A 17,549-nucleotide genomic window follows, 5' to 3' on the forward strand; every position below is an offset into this window, starting at 1 on the left:
TTGACGAAAGATACAATTTATCACCAAGCCACAAATATAGCTGATAGTAATAGGCGATAGTGTCAACAAACACAGGGTAACTTCACGACTAATGCGGGAATCGTGGAAGCTGAGACCACGCTCGTCCCCATGATCCCCAGCGAGGTGGCCTAGCTTTGGTTGTTGGTGGCTTCTGACCCGTGTTTTAAACAGTTGTAAATAGTTTTGGTATGCTAAAATATGTTTGACAAATTTGCTTTTAAAAATAATTTTGATGTACAGTAAACTACGGTTATAACGAACTCAAAGGAACTACTATTTTTAGTTCGTTATAACCGTAGTTCGTTATAAGCATATATACAGCATAACTACAGCAAATAGTCGGGACTAAAAAGTAAGTTCGTTATATCCGCCAGTTCGTTATAACCGTGTTCGTTATAACCGTAGTTTACTGTATTAATATGACGGACTTGTAACTATTTAAACATGTTCTCGTCGCTGTATGGCTGAAATAATGCCGATGCGACGTTAAATTATAACTCACTCACAAATAAAACACAAAAATAACTTGGGCGAAGGAAGTTATATAAACGTCATAAATTCTTTTTGTAACTTTTACCCAAGTGTCTTGAATGGCTACTGCGGTAAATCTTCTCATAAATCCGTCTAGTGTTTTGATAAGTCCACTTAGAAAGCGCCTTTCTCACAATGAGAGTGCTACCTGTCGCCTGAAATTGTTGATCACCCCTTTCTGTGCATCAGAAGTCTATATCTTTTGTTTCTGAATAGCTTTAACTGTCCCGTTGGCGTCACCGGGGGGCAAGATTTTCTACCCCGCTACTGCGCGTTTAACTGGAATGTCGCCATTTGACCCACCCGACAATGATACCCCTAACATAACAAGCGATCTGACCAGTTGGGCGGGTGGCTGTCGGATACTTATGATTAACTACCCATGAAAGTCGCCTTTAGAACGTGTTGTCACGAAATCTGTTTATGATTCATGGTGATTACGAGTCCTTATGTCGCAACGTTTAAAGTCACCGGTGTGATCATGTTCCGATTTGTAATGTTTTTAATAACTATTATTATAAAAAAAAGTATTGCGAAATGTTTGGGTTTTTTAAAATAAAAATATAAATAAACGTTAAAGTTCAGTTTAAATATTCCATTTACGTACATGGTATCATAAACAGGAGTTCAAATAATATAAAATTCCAATCATTTCAGAAAACAAGTCAAATTCCGGGTGTGTGGTGGGATTAACCCCATATGCGCGTTATATCGAGGCGAGTGTGTATCGGTGTCCGCGAGTCAGGCATGCATGGCAAGGTATGCGGTGGTCCCCACTTCGGTTCAAGCGGCAGCCGAGGCGAGCGGGTGACAGTCAACACGCTGGTCGGGGACAGTCAACTCAGTCAGTGAACGCTCTCATCACTGAGGGAACACATTTCGTGATTGTTCCTTGAAAGACGCCAAGGTCCAAGCCTGGACTAGCTTGTTCGTAATCAGCACTGACAAGCTGAAATGGTAGTGTAGAGAACGTGGGATATAACATCACTGGATTTGGAATTTACCTGACCGGCGTCTTTGAAGTCACAGGTAAGGCAGTCAGTGTGATTCTCGTATATTGATTTGACGTCGTCAATGAAAGACGACCTTTGGTTTGAAAGACCTTACCACATGTGTTTAGAATGCGTACAAAAAGTGTCGGGTGTGTTTGGTGCATGTATTATAACTTGATATGGTCAGTAGGTATATGGAACGTAATGGTAAGTTGGTAGGCTGTCGTGTATATATATAGGTAAATAGGTATAACACATATAATATAGGTATGTTTAGATTACAATACAATGGATAAACCTATTCGCTAATCGGATCACTTTGTCTTGTGAAGGTATAACGTTTATGTGTGATGTAAGGGTAATTATTACATCCCTGTTCTTCTACACAGTATAACCCTGTTAGCCCGGAAACTATTGCCGCCGAGAACGCCCCTATAGGTACATTACGACGTAATTGTCATTCGTTAATATGGAAATGTGTGAATCACTATGCCGGCCTCGGTAACACCTTGTCGCTGTAGTCGTCAGGGCACACCTGTTTTATTTTTTTCTACAGTCAATGTCTAAATTAAGCCATTTTTCAAAACAACTGAAACTTCATGTCATTTACAAAATTGATTGATTCACTCCGTCAAAATATAACTAGCCTGAAAATACCAATAATTTATTTGACAAATTCTTCTGGTAAATTAACTCGATCACTATTTGGGGTAAACACTCCTCCCTGCCTCAACTGACAAGAATGCCTGGTAAATAAACACAAATAAAACACATGCTAAAAAAGTAACAAGACAGTAAAAACGAAATTCTAAATTATTATATACCCTTAATTCTGATCACGTTTCACTACCTGCATAATCAGTTAATCTGTTAAGTAAATTAATGAAATTTCAAACGAGTTGTTATGTGGTCATATTCCCAACTGATGGTAATTTTGGCACTCGGGTGCATGTAGGAAATCAATTTAATATGATTTTATCGTAATTTGTACCATACATACCCTAAATTAATTCAATATGTGAAGAGAGATATAAGACAGGCCCACAAACTCACAACGCAATATATGTTTTCTCCTCTCCCAAAGAGGAACACTATTATACCATATATAAACATATCAGGCCTTATGAGTATAAAGGCTATTCCATCCAGTGCACCTTTGTAAGGGTTGGAATACAAAATATATACGAAATTACTCGTTAGAAAGGGACGAAATACTATCAATCTCACACGCATTGAGTGTGTCAGTTTGTAAACAATATGTATCATAACATTAAAAAGTGTAATTTGTAAACCTGTAAAACATACACGCATCTTAAACAGTAAGGCCCCCACAATAAAGACGTCCCACTGAGACATAACAGGGGGTGAACGGGGGCTGGAAGACTGATTTTGCGTGAAAATACACGCCTTTTATTCTCTTTTGGTGGATAATGGAGAATGCATATTTCTAGAATTGACCATATTTTTTTACCGATGTTTAAATTGTCTTTAGTTGTTCACTTGCCTTTTTTCATATTACTGTGGGACCCATGAAGATCTGTTTTGGAATAGGTCTTCAGACCCACGCTGGCCTTAAAAGGCGACTATGCTTGTCGTAAGAGGCGACTAATGGGATCGGGTGGTCAGGCTTGCTGACTTGGTTGATGCATGTCATCGTATCCCAGTTGCGTAGATCGATGCACATGTTGTCAATCATGGATTATCTGGTCCAGACTGGATTATTCATAGACCGCCGTCCTATAGCTGGAATATTGCTGAGTGCGGCGTTAAACAACAAACAAATAAACATATTACTGTGGCGGCAGCAATCACACCTGTACATTGGAATGCGGATTGTGCTCTCTGTTGACACGTATTTCGTCGTCAGGCATTACGCGCACTCGCAGCGGTGATAATACAGATCATGAAAAAAATCTTCCAATCTCGTCTTTATTTGCTCTGTGCAGGGTTCAATTTGTTTCTCGACATTTGCAATCAATTCAGGTAACTTAGGTACCGGTTGACATACACCCAGCAAACCGTACACGAGTATATCAGCGGGAGGTGAACACACGTGTCTATATATATATCTGGTTTGAATCCACAATTATAATTAGCAATATAAATAATTAAATATTTCAGTGACTTTACATGAAGGTATGTTTTCATTACTGCTCACGGAGAGAGTGACAGAAGCGTGTCGCTGTGATGTTTATTGTTTGTTTGTTTGTTTTTTTACGCCGCACTCAGCAGTATGACTCCAGCTACATGACGGCGGTCAGTTAATCGAGTCATGACCACACAATCCAGTGATTGATATCACCAGCATCGATTCACGCAATTGGGATACGATGACATGCATCTACCAATGGTAGTGAGGCTGATTACCCGATCCCGTTAGTCGTCACATTTCAAGTGTTTAGCGGAGTGTCATGACAAGTGATATTTGGATACAACAACGCTGATACATAATTATAACGGACATTGGAGGACATTATTACTCGTGTTTTTAAGATTCTCTCTGAGTATGTTTCACATATTACCGATGTGATGGTGCCATGGCGAGGTAAAAAATGGTCCACCTGACACCCACGGGAGTGCCCGGGATGACGTATATATCCGAAAATGCTTCCTAGATTGTTTGTGGTCATTAACAATGTAAATTATTTCCGATGGCTTCTGTACCAGGGCCCACTTGCACAAAGCGATCTTAGCGCTAAGACTATTGTAAGCCTATGTTAAAGTATGGGAGTTACGATCATCTTAGCGCTAAGATCGCTTTGTGCAAGTGGGCCCAGGTTTTGACCCTAGTACCCCGTGCTTATCTTTAGCTGACTAAAATGAGGATCGGAAGGTTACAGTGAGTCATTTTACCCCAGACTGTCATTTTATCCCGTCGCTGTTGACCTTTTGCGCGAACACTTGGTATCATCACTAATATGGTAGCGATTCATGAACACATGCTCATGATATAATGGGAATCGCACAATGGACTCTGCCTTTAGCACGTATTTCTTATGATTATGCAAATGGTTTTGTTTAATTTTAATCATTACTGTACATGCCGTCGTGATATAAGTGTTATATTAAAAACTGTGGTGTTGGACATTCACTCCATCCATTTAACGTCCAAATCTTAAACTGAATATATGGTGATGGGACACTGAGATTCTGAAATGACTTTGTTTTGTTTGTCAACCGGGAGCTGTGTTATACCTTTATATTCAGCATAGTGTTGAAGCTTATGGTATGTGTCACATGTCATATTACACAGGGACACAGTCAACACCCACTAATTCCCTCGGTCTAGCACAACTTCCTTGTTCGAGTGCACTGAGCGTCTGTTGAATTACCAATTTGCCGTCTCATATATCTATATTGTCATTTAAGGTCCGATGCCCTATCATTTACGTACTTAAATACCTTGAACGCTTAATTTACAACACATGGTTTGAACAGAATGATTTGCTCACAATTACTCTGCATGCACTGAACGCAATTCTTGCTTTTATCTTCCGTGAGGGATAATGTTTTTAGCTCTACAGCTGGGGTTCGGGAATAAATTGTCATTCAGCTTATTAATGGGCCAGAAATGGAGAAAGCCCACGTCGAAGTGTTTTACAGTTTGTAATTAAATTTAGTAATGTGTAACACAGAGCTCCAGATAAGCTTTTGGTGTTGTGGGTATTTTACCCATGCATTTTATAATCATTAGGTATCAGTAATTCTATCTGGGTATTCAAATTTCTGTTACCAACTAGTTTTACACATGTGGGTATTTAAGTTAAATATTTAAAAACACTATTCATCTAGTCCCTGCAAACTGGTGTCGTGTGGGTTCGAGAGCTTTATAGGACTCAAAAATACCACGATACTTCCACAAGAAAGTGTGATGGCAAATGATCATGATGTAACTGTCATCGTGGGGTTTGGCAAGGTTGACGGAATGCCCGTTTATAATTTCAAAATTTAAAATGTAATGTTCGTTGCGTATTTGATACGCTTGGATTTTGTTTTACTGCATATTTCTGCATTTCTGATGCGTATTTTACGCAGATACGCAGCTTATCTGGAGCTCTGGTAACAACTTGTAAAGCAAGTACTGACTGTGTTTATGTGTCCCTGATATCTTGTTATCTGAAGGTCCTTGTTGTATAATGCCTTAAACACTATGGGACTCTCTAGTAGTAGTAACACGACTGTGATGCATTTGAACTATGAACTGTTTGAGCCATTTGAATCTGGGAAAGGTACCGCATTGTACGAGAAAGGTCATCCTAGCTTTAAATAGCCCCGGGGAGTGCATGGGGTCAGGCAGCGTGGTCACGCTGATTATTCAATCCCCGTCAGGTAGTTAATACAGTTTGATACAGGTGACTCGGTTGTCCAGGTGCGTTTCATGCCTGCGATAGACTTGTGTTACCTGTAGCGCACGCTATGCCGACCTCCCATACCCAACTTATCTGTGCAAATGTCAATGACGTTGGTGGCCTTGGTCCTGTTCATTGAAAAAAATATGTTTTCATATAGGTCAAATGGGCATGGCATTTCATCAACATAGAACACAACTTATGCAAGATACCATACGGAAAACGCAGAGTAGCGTCCCTTAGTTTTGTCAGGATACGCTCATCGTGGGTTCGAATCTCGGGTTGGGCCAGAATGTGGCTTGGTTTGTCTGTACTATAGTCTGACCACAGTCATGAGTTTCACCGATGCAGTCGACCTGTGCGTTGACGTCCTCTTTGGCATCAAGATAACACGCCCTAATATAGCTGAAATACTGTTATAAGAATGGGACCACATTTGATAAAAGACCCCAGTGGTGTACAAACTGCACGAGACAAAACCAGGAGGATTTCATTTATTTAGTGGGTAAATATCTGTCTTTTGTTATTCCTTTCAGTTGTATCATTCGCATTCGGTTCTCTGTCCAAACTGTCATTCTACATAAATATGAAACTCTAATTTTGAACAAATCGTTAAGAAATTTATGTTCGGTTATTTAAGCCGTTACATTACTATTTCCTGAATTAACTTACGTTAACTTACTATGGAATACTGTAAGGGACAAAAGTCGAGATCGGGAGATATCCCTTACAGCATTCCATAACTTACCTATAGCATTGCGCAACACTGTTTTGTTGTGTGGGTATAAATCTGATACTATTAGGTATTGTTGTGATGTCTGAATGTAATTTGTTAGTTATTTGATAGTCATTGTTCCTTGTTTTGTACATTTCATTCAAAGGACGAGTCAGTATGTGACTAAACTATTTTCTTCCAACGTATCAGTACTTCCTTACGGTCCGCCCCCGTGGCCCAGTGGTAGAGCGTCCGCCCGGAGAGCGGAAGGTCCGGTGTTGGATCCCCGGCCGCGTCATATCAAAAGACGTTAAAAGATGGTACTTGTTGTTACCCTGTCTGGCGCTCGACATTAAGGGGCCAAAACAAGGACACAAGTCAGTATACTGTGTCTGAGTGAGGTATCCATATTAAACTGCGGCATGGTATCTCAATATAAATATATAAATCGGCATCAGTGCGGTCGCTATATAAGTGCAATAACCTTGGACGCGACGTAAAACACCATCCCCCCCCCCCCCCCCCCCCCACCCCCCCACCCCTTCACTACCTTACGGTCGGTCCCAACATGATATCAATATCCGCGTGCTTTTAACCAATTTTATGTGGTTCATCAAAACCATGGCAGGTTATTCAGGTTTAATGGCGGTAATGTCTTTCTTGATAATAAGGGTAAGGGTAGACAAGCTTCACAAAAATTGTGGCATTGTGGTAAAATGTTTTAAGCTGGAAGTCATAAACATAGGTTCACAAGATTAATGACATCTGTCCCTATCCGGCATATTAGCAGCGATACGTGTGTATACCAAACCGGTTTTCACTCCTCGTTTAGGTAAGTATGGAAAACGACCTGGGTGTATGTGCTTTTCAGCGTCAACGTAGCGCATAACGAGGAATGACGACCCCCCGCAAGGACCCCGCTCGACATCGTCGCTTAGAAAAATACGAATTGGGCAGGACTCGTAATATGACATGGTTAACATTCCTATGCTCGAGAGTTGACGATCATGAAGGTAGTTAGTTATACATACATTTTTTTGCCAAAAGGTTACATTAGGTGGAATTAAATACTTCTTGTTGCTTCTTTGATTGCCATTTTTGCATGATAGGTAGAGTACTGTATGCGATATATGGAATATACATTGGAATGATAACCACGAGGTTACATAATTATGTAATGATAGTCTGTTATGAGAATAAGAAACGTGTGTACCAAGCGCGAGGGGTTTCTTGATGTCCCATGATTTCCCCACGCCATGAACTGGGAAGGGTTGTGAAGAATACTGTTATCTTGCAGTATAGTGAGGTTTACGGGGATAAAATCATGTTAAAGTATAGAGTTGGTGAGACATGTAGGATGATGCAATACTTCGACGTTGACAGGGATAGTGAGATGTAATATAGCGACGTTGGCAGGAATAGTGAGATGTGATGTAGAGACGTTGACAGGAATAGTGAGATGTAATTTAGAGACGTTGACAGGAAAAGTGAGATGTAATATAGCGACGTTGACAGGAATAGTGAGATTTATATAGCGACGTTGACAGGAATAGTGAGATGTAATATAAAGACGTTGACAGGAATAGTGAGATGTAATATAGATACGTTGACAGAAATAGTGAGATGTAATATAGAGACGTTGACAGGAATAGTGAGATGTAATATACAGACGTTGACAGAAATAGTGAGATGTTATATAGCGACGTTGACAGGAATAATGAAATGTCATATACAGACGTTGACAGGAATAGTGAGATGTTATATATAGACGTTGACAGGAATAATGTGGTGTCGCAATTACATAACAAACATCAAGAGAAACAGAGCCATTAAACATATGTTTGGGCATTCATGACTTGAGGGCTCAAGTGACTAAGTGATTTAATGGGTTTTTCAAAGGTGTATCCATTTAACCCCCAGGGTGATGAAAGATAATATCATTTGCCCGTGGCATTCATTAACAACTGAAACATCTGATATTCCTGAATGAAGGGCAATGACTAATGACACATGTTATGTATCACTGACTTCTAGTGCCTATTATATATGCAGGAAGACAGCCTTGACATATTGATTTCAACAGTTTTGTTCTGTCAGTGCGACGTTTCGTTACCTTTACTAAGCAACTGATTAGTGAAGGTACCAGCATCTGTAAACGTCTCACTGAAACAATAAATAAGTTAGAATTCATGTGAAATCACTAATTTTTGTTTGTTAGAAACGTGTTTTACACAATTTTAAATCACAAATCCACTTAAATCCTCGAAACCTATCTTAGATTCTATATGAACTTTCATGGCGGAGTGTCGAAATATGAAGGTGAAAACATAGCACTGATTGACAGTTGATGTCAGCGCTGAAGATAAACAGTACAGTTCTCCGAAGACCAGAGATTCCCCCAAGCCGAGCCTGACCACAGTGACCCCAGTAGAAGGCCACTCTTTATCTATATAAATAACGTCTTTCCTGTCAACACAGACTTTGTCCTAAGTCGTGTCAAATCTTCCATAAACCTGTAAACACCAAATCACTCCTTAGTGTTGGGCGTTTCTAGTAGTCTGTTTAAGGAAATGCTACTGCCATGCTTGCTTTGGGTCGTGATTTGGCAATTTGTGTCATTCGTCCTTAGTGTGACACCAACTATTGCATCTTCTCCCCGAAAGGTTGACAACAATGATGGTGTTAGAAGGGGTTGACAACAATGATGGCGTTAGAAGGGGTTGACAACAATGATGGTGTTAGAAGGGGTTGACAACAATGATGATGTTAGAAGGAGTTGACAACAATGATGGTGTTAGAAGGGGTTGACAACAATGATTGTTGTAGAATGGGTTGACAACAATGATGGCGGTAGAAGGGGTTGACAACAATGATGGTGTTAGAAGGGGTTGACAACAATGATGGTGTTAGAAGGGGTTGACAACAATGATGGCGGAAGAAGGGGTTGACAACAATGAAGGTGTTAGAAAGGGTTGACAACAATGATTGTGTTAGAAAGGGTTGACAACGATGATGGAGGTAGAAGGGGTTGACAACGATGATGGAGGTAGAAGGGGTTGACAACGATGATGGCGGTAGAAGGATGGGTTGACAACAACGATGATGGTAGAAGGAGGGGACAAACACACTCATCAATCCAATCAATGTACCCCACCGTGATAGAACTAATGCCTCATTCGTGAATAAAACCGTCAAAACCATTCCACAATCATTAGAAATATCTGCTAAAACCTGAGTACGAGTCCGACCATATTGCAGGCATGTATTTATGAATCACTATCAAATGATGATACCAGATGTTGCGAAAAGGTAAGCCTATCCTGTCCCGCAGCTGGCACCGTTAAAAAGAATGCAAAGGCTAATTAAATGTGCACCTGAAAAACACAGGAACATAATCATGTCTATATATTCGATGCCATTTGTAAAGACGAAATGTTTTGAAACTATTTGAGATTTTCTTATAAAACTGAGGATCTCTTTAATTGGCACTGGGGACTAATATTGAATAGAATTATATTGCCTTTTGTAAATACGGTCACCTCAATTAAGTCAATTGAAAAAATAGGCTTCGGACGTCAGTTGCCTTTAAGCGACCACCTGTGTACCCGCTAGTTGGTTTCTCTGCACCAATCCCTCGCATGTTAACTAAAATTGTCTGAATCAAATATTGTTCGAGTCACCTTTAAATTTTTAACGAATACATGCAAGAATAAGCTGCTAAACTACTAGACTTGCACGAAGAACAAGTAAACTTCCTTGTCAAATATCCATTGTTTAATATATATACGCATTCTCTCTATCATCCAACAACGCCCCTGATTATGTTCCCAGGTTTGCCTTATACGTGCTCACGGGTTTCACCAAAGTGATAATCTGTGAAGATCCGGGGTAGAATAGGTCTTCAGCAACCCATGCTTGCCGTAAAAGGGAAATGTGTTTGTCGTAAGAGGCGACTAACGGGATCGGGTGGTCAGGCTCGCTGACTTTGTTAATGCATGTCATCGTATCCCAAGTGCATGGATCGATGCTCATGATATCAATAACTGGATTGTTTGGTTCAGAATCGATTATTTACAGAACGCCGTAATATAGCTGGAATATTGCTGTGCGCGGCGTTAAACAACAAACAGACAAACCAAACCAAAGTGATAAACGCCCAAGATATGCATCACTCCGGACTTTCCCCCAACATCAAGTTGATATAACTGAAATACTGTTCAAAACGGCGTTAAGCCAAACCCACTCACTCACTCACTCACTGTTTCACTGGCGGTTAACCCAAGCTCGGGCTCTGTGACGTGGTGTTTCACTTCCGTCAAAATGGCGGCCGTGAGCGGCGACGTTAATTTCGAATCATGGTTGTCTGGTACAGACAGGGCAATTAGGGGATCAGGTAGGACGCCTCCACCTGAATGTCCTCAAGTACCTTGGCTTCAGCAGGCCTTTACTCACCTTGGAAATAATTGAGGTAATACAGTACCTTTGCCATATGCCACATACCGCAAAGCTTTGTTGAACAAAAGTAATTGTATATGAACGTTATGCACCGATAGAATAGTGCTGAACATTGTAACGCACCCAAAGACGTTTGATTTGAGTGAAGCTGTTAATAACAAGGCAGTAGGAGCTGTATATAAAAACTTCCCATAGTAGAAGTAAACAACAGAGAACAAGGCCATACTTGTATACTAGTATGTATATAATCTGGAAAGCATGTATATTAAACAGAATAATGATATACAAGACATGTTTTCCCAGTGTAAGCCCCATTAGTATTTCTGGGCAGTTTATGAATGTGACTGGACATATGTATGTACATGTTGACCTTTTTAAGACCCCTGCGATAGGTTGGTCAGACAATACCGCCCTCGGGTGACCCTTCTGGGCATTGACCACGTGTGTCTTCCGTCACGTCCATATGTGTCACAGCATGGTGTAGGTATTGTCCCCACCCCTCAGGTCCGAATCGGCCCCAAAGATACACCCTGGTAACAATGACATGCTTCAATGTAAGTAATTAACTTCTTAAACCTGCTTTAGCCTCGCTCGCGGCCTCTTCCCAGCTGCAACCCGCGGACGCCATGTCTATCTCTGACCTGCACACCTGCCCCAGGCATCATGGCGTCTTCTGATGAATGACAGGTGCACTGCGCCGACCCCCCCAGGACAACTGCAGTTGGCTTAAATGTCACCAAACGTAATGAATACACTGAGATTAAAATAGCAAATGCAACTCATCTTCCCGAGGCTAGGGAGTTAACTGATTATAAAAGTCCAGTTTCAACCCTTGCCGAACTAGGATGGAATTATGGAGTTATATTTTGGATGGACTAACGGGTCTATGCACAGTCCAATCAAAATCGCGTAACGAAATCGACATCGTAAAATACCGTGCAGATTTCGGTCGATTGCAGGATTTGTGAAGCATGTGTACCGCCAACTTGGCGTCAAAAGATATTTTCTAAATCGTTTCATGGTTTTTTTTATGAAAACCTGTCATTTTCCATGAATATGATATGAGAAAATATCGCCTCATTTGCTTTTGATTCCTCGGCGGAATTATTCAGAAGTTATAAACAAGTCAATTTATTGTTTTCAAGAACTATTCAGTGCTATGCTCATGCTGTAAATTTAATACATATGCGTGTTATAACTAGTCGTCGCTATATGGCTGAGATATGACCGATACGGCGGTTAATTTTAACTCACTCGTTCCACCGTTTCCTACTCCGCATTGTACTGTACGATTGTATTTCTCCAAAGCTGAGTCCGTGCAGCAAACACCGGAATGACTCCAATTCACGTCATGGCGCAGTGTACGGCACCAATAAACGTCAACGAGTAATTCTTTCGGCTATTGGACGCGTTAACATATCCACCAATACCGTGCACCTTGGACTGTTTCATTTTTTATGTCCATCCCAAGTGCAAAATAAAATACTCACATGTGTATTTCAATTAACGTACGGTTGCCAGATGAAACGTGCTGGTCGTAATAATCCGACTGCAGCACGTACAGTATATGTAGTGATGTATTGTGTTCTTCTGTTTGATTGTTGAGTATACACACAGATTGGTACAGGCTTGGAACAACTCTCTCTCTTCATCTCTCCACAGATCCAAAATATGTAGTTGCTCCATTCCTCGAAAAGGAAATTTTGTGTGCAGTTTCGTTACCACATTATCGGATATTTAAATTCAATTAAGACGAGAACGGTCATCATAAAGGAAATGCAATTTTACCGATCCATCCGAACGATCAATTAAATATTATTCATATGTTAGAAGATTGAAGGCCCTGCAAGTTAATGTTACACCAAATAAATAAATGTATATCTAATATATCTATATTTAATGCTACCAGTATATACTCGTATTTTTATTGGCCCATGAATATATAGTATGCCTTTGCTTTTTGAAGTAGCGCGTAGGTTCATGCATATCTGGTAAATGTTTTTTATTTTTTATGTTGGCCTAAATACTAGTATATCAAGTATATATTCAGCCGAATATGACTTATTGCTTTCAAGCCACAGATACGTAGTTACATATATAGTGTGTATCCATGTTTGATGAGTGCTTCCTTACATATGTAGTATATGTATCTGTAGTTCGCTTGTCCGCGAAGTAAGTGGCATGGATGTATTGGATATAACTGTACATTATTGACATATTCCGATGTCAAAGTGAACCCCGCCTTATGATCTGGCCATACTGATAAAGAGACCCTCGTGTTGCTGTCTACTCCATCTGATACGCACAATAACCTATTTCATACCAGCTCCGTGCTCTCGTCATATACCTAACCGTTTCCCCTTTAAACTAGCCCAAGCGTTCATAACGTCAGGTGGTGAGTCACGACGAAGACTCGGCTCTGGTTGATCGCTTGGACCATTTGATTCTATGCTCTGTTGAACTTCATGTGTTGGACACAAGCAATGTTTCCGCCTCGCTGGCACACTGTACGCCAGTCAAACCCACGCCATGTATTTGATAGCACTGATTTACACAAACTTTTACGCGCCGAGCTTACCTAAAGGGTCAGAGGTCATGAAAAGTTGTCTGCCGGAGGAGACCCAAGGGCGTGAAGGTCAGACATTGGGACACCGACCTGCTGGGCAAGCTTATCTTTTATTAAGTCATCAAAGTTTAAGATTTCTCTTAGACCTTCCATTTGTATGTGGTGAGTGGCTATGAACGCGAAAACCTGTGCGGTTATTGAATTTCAAGCATTGTTCTCGTTTTCGTACCAATTTACCGCCATGCTTTATTCCAACATGGGGCTTAGTGTCAGCGGAAGTGTTTGTATCAACAATGTGAAGGTCACAGGGGCCCCTTCAGCACTTGGGTGTTTACGGGATGAAGTAAAGAGATTCGGCAATCAGTCTTTCATTCATGTTTACATTGATATCAGGTTATATGTTTCAGCAACAGTATGGGATAATTATCGAGTAGAGACGATAGGAACCCGCACAGTAGAGAATATGTGTTTGTTTGTTTGTGTGACGTTTAACGCCGCAATAAGCAATATTCCAGCTATATGACGGCGGTCTGTAAGTAATCGAATCTGAACCAGACAATCCAGTGATTGACATTATAAGCATCGATCCATTCAATTGGGATACGATGCATGCATTAACCAAGTCAGCGAGCCTGACCGCCTGATCCCACAGGATCTCGATGATAGCGTGTATAACAAAATATATTCGTACAGAAAAAAATCACACCCTCTATATACATAGATACTATGTATATAGAGGGGGTTGATTTTAGTCTCTATGTATATAGAGGGGTGTGATTTTTTTCTATATTATACGAATATATTTTGTTATACACGCTATCATCGAGTTCCTGTGCCTGATTCCGTCAGTCGCCTCTAAGAGAATAATTATGTAATCATTTCTTCCGATCGTGGCAAGTGTTATTTATTTACCCTGTTCGAAGAAATAAGTGCATCGAGCGCTTCGAAAATTGATGAAGTTAAGAGTTTGTCAAAACCACACGCAGGGGTACGGGTGGCCCAGTCTTCTGTGGCGCTAGAATTCGCCGGGCAGAGTTACATCCCTTCTGCACGTCAGCAACCTATGGTTGTCGGTTTTATACAGTTTCGACCCAATATTGTTTTTAGGTTTGTCAGTACCATACACGTGCTCGTGGGTTTCCCCAAAGTGATTAACGTCTGAGACCTGTATCACTTCGGGCTTTCCTCCCACATCAAGCTGACACGCCGTGATATAACTGGAATACTGTTTAAAGCAGCGTTAAACCCAACTTACTATACAACTCAGATCGAGTAAACACAGTTCAAACGTCGATGAAACTAAAACATTTTGTCGATAGTACTCACTGGGCAATTATAGACCTCATCTATGCTAATGATGTTTGAAAAATGTCTGAAATATAAATGAGAAGACAAGGGATGTCATGTAAAGTGTCGGTCTTAATAAGGAACGGTTGTAAGATTACTTACAGATTGGTCTAGAAGTTGGTCATAATACAAATTTCCGTACACTCGAATGTATGGGTAAAGCATATGTTTCGTTTGAACACAGGCGACTTTGTGACTTGGTTGATTTAGTGTCATCGTACTACGATGTTTGCAAGGGTTGTTCATGGTATCGATCACTTACAGACCGCCATCATATAGCTGGAAGATTGCCTTGTTGTGTGTTAAACAACAAACACACTATCACGCAAGGCTACTGCAGGTGGTAGGACTGTATTAGAGTCAATCAGAATAAATGAATAAGAATGGTTTTGCGCCGCTTTTGGCAATATTACAGCAGGAAATACTCGAAATGGGCTTCACGCATTGCCCCCATTTGGGCAATCGAACCCGGACCTTTGGTGTGACGAACGAACGCTTTAACCACTAGGCTACCACTGCTCACGAGTCAATCAGAACCCACAACTTATAACAGCGTGTATACAACTGTTCCATGAGAATCGTAGACGCCAGGTAGTCGCCAAGCCAAATCACCAACTTCGGTGTACATTAAATGCTCACAATAGCTAAATCCAGACTTAATGTAATGTAAAACAAACGTAGATACTATCTACAGATTCCGAGATAAGGCAACAACGTTGGCACGGGGAGGGTAGCCGATATGGGTGGGGCACATCAGTTGTTTCTGGGGTCAATCTCCGGCCAGATCTTTGTTGGGTTGATTGTGAAGTGTTTGAGGGATCATATGTTCAATTACTGAACCCAACTTGCAGATTTCCTACCACGACCTGCGCCCACTTGCACAAAACGATCTTAGCGCTAAGACTATTGTAAGCCTATGTTAAAGAATGGGAGTTAAGATCATCTTAGCACTAATATCGCTTTGTGCAAGTGGGGGCAAGTCGTGGTAGGCAAAGTCGCGCCATGAAGGTGATACCAAGACGATATTGAAATGATGTTAGATCCACAACCCTAATCACATTGTATTTGTAGCAGAGTTCCTTTTTGATAGATGACAACATGTTATATAAAAAGGTCTATGATTTTTGTCAAATTAAATTTTCAAGTATGAGGGTTTGTTTGTTGTTTAACGCCGCATTCGAGTTTATCAGAGACAAATGTTATAATTCTTGTACTTTAAATAAAAAGAAATATTTGCAACTTGTTTCTCGTGTCATTTACAAAACCGTTCAATATATAATGGTTCCATGGCAATAGTGAGTGAGTGAGTTTGATTTTACGCCGCTTTTAGCAATATTCCAGCAATATCACGGCGGGGGACACCAGAAATGGGCTTCACATATTCCATGGCAATAGTTTTAAAAACGTAATTTTATTTCCTTTTTAATGATTAACTCTTTTCAAATGCATTTATCCATTGGTCATGGATATCAATTACAACATGTTGTTAATTCTTTATTATGGTGTGCAAGTCTATCATCATCATGTCAGTACTTATAATCCAGTATATATAATATGTATATAAACTTCAAACAAACATGATACACAGATTGATCAAACTACATGCTCGTATACCTTCAAGCGTCCGTTCCGTGAAGAGATGTCTCAAACTCACGTTGCTCTGTTTCCTTATACACTGGATATTGGGATCGGGATGTTGAAGTATAATTATACCATCTCAGATCCGTTCTTTTCCGTTCTGTTCCGTTCGTCTCTGTTCTGTTCCGTTCTGCTCCGTTCTCCGATGTTTGTGACCAAGCACACTCTGAGTATGCAAGGCACGATGTGTGGCGTGTAAATATAGTGGACGTATAACTTCTATGAATGTGACATTCAGTATGATTACCGTCACATTTATCTTGCTTGCCACATACCATAGCATTTGGAATGCCGTATATACGTCAAATAACGGTATGATTCGGACTTGTTCGGATCGCCGGAATTTGGAGTAAAATTCAAGGGATATTTTTACAATTGCCATAAAAGTTTAGAGGAAATGTTAATGTGATTTGTCGTCCAGCTTTATCTCCATTATTGTAAATTGGGATATATAACAATATAAAAACAGTACTGAGATGTTCCTTATTGTTCCGATTTGGCAACTGTAGTCTTCATGACACTCTGTATTTTTTTAAACTACTCAAAAGATGATAGGGGCGGTCGGGTAGCCTAGTGGTTAAAGCGCTCACTCGTCACGCCGAAGACCCGGGTTCGATTGCCGAAGTAAGCAGGCTCAGAGAAGCGGCATATGTTATTCACTCGTACCCTATTTTAACCTGGTATTTTGTACCGTGTCAACAACACTGGTAGATTGAGATGGATTGTGTTCCGGCATTCCGAGCTGGATGTCGTGAAGGTGCCCCCTGGCTGTTGAATCCTGTCCGTACAACACATGCGTGTTTATTACCGCCTGCGGAACGTAATGTTCATGGTGGATATTAAACCGTTTTCTAACATCTCACGCCCCCGGTGACAGCGCCATCATGAAGGGGCATTGTTCTGACTGGGCGTGACAAGCACCGACACCCACAGCA

The 17,549-nt window shown here is 40.7% G+C and overlaps 1 protein-coding gene across 1 annotated transcript in view; it reads left to right on the top strand.

The window, feature by feature from the left end:
• The first annotated feature begins 1,331 nt into the window (after positions 1 to 1,331).
• Positions 1,332 to 17,549, top strand: part of LOC139467423 (uncharacterized) — a 46,135-nt gene continuing 29,917 nt past the window's right edge. The window contains exon 1 of the mRNA XM_071248986.1: positions 1,332 to 1,581. The gene's annotated coding sequence lies outside the window, so the exon portion shown is untranslated. The remainder of the gene's footprint in view (positions 1,582 to 17,549) is intronic.

Source organism: Haliotis cracherodii, unplaced genomic scaffold (assembly GCF_022045235.1).
Source record: "Haliotis cracherodii isolate W230 unplaced genomic scaffold, xgHalCrac1.p SCAF_2, whole genome shotgun sequence".
In the NCBI taxonomy this organism is placed as follows: domain Eukaryota; kingdom Metazoa; phylum Mollusca; class Gastropoda; order Lepetellida; family Haliotidae; genus Haliotis; species Haliotis cracherodii.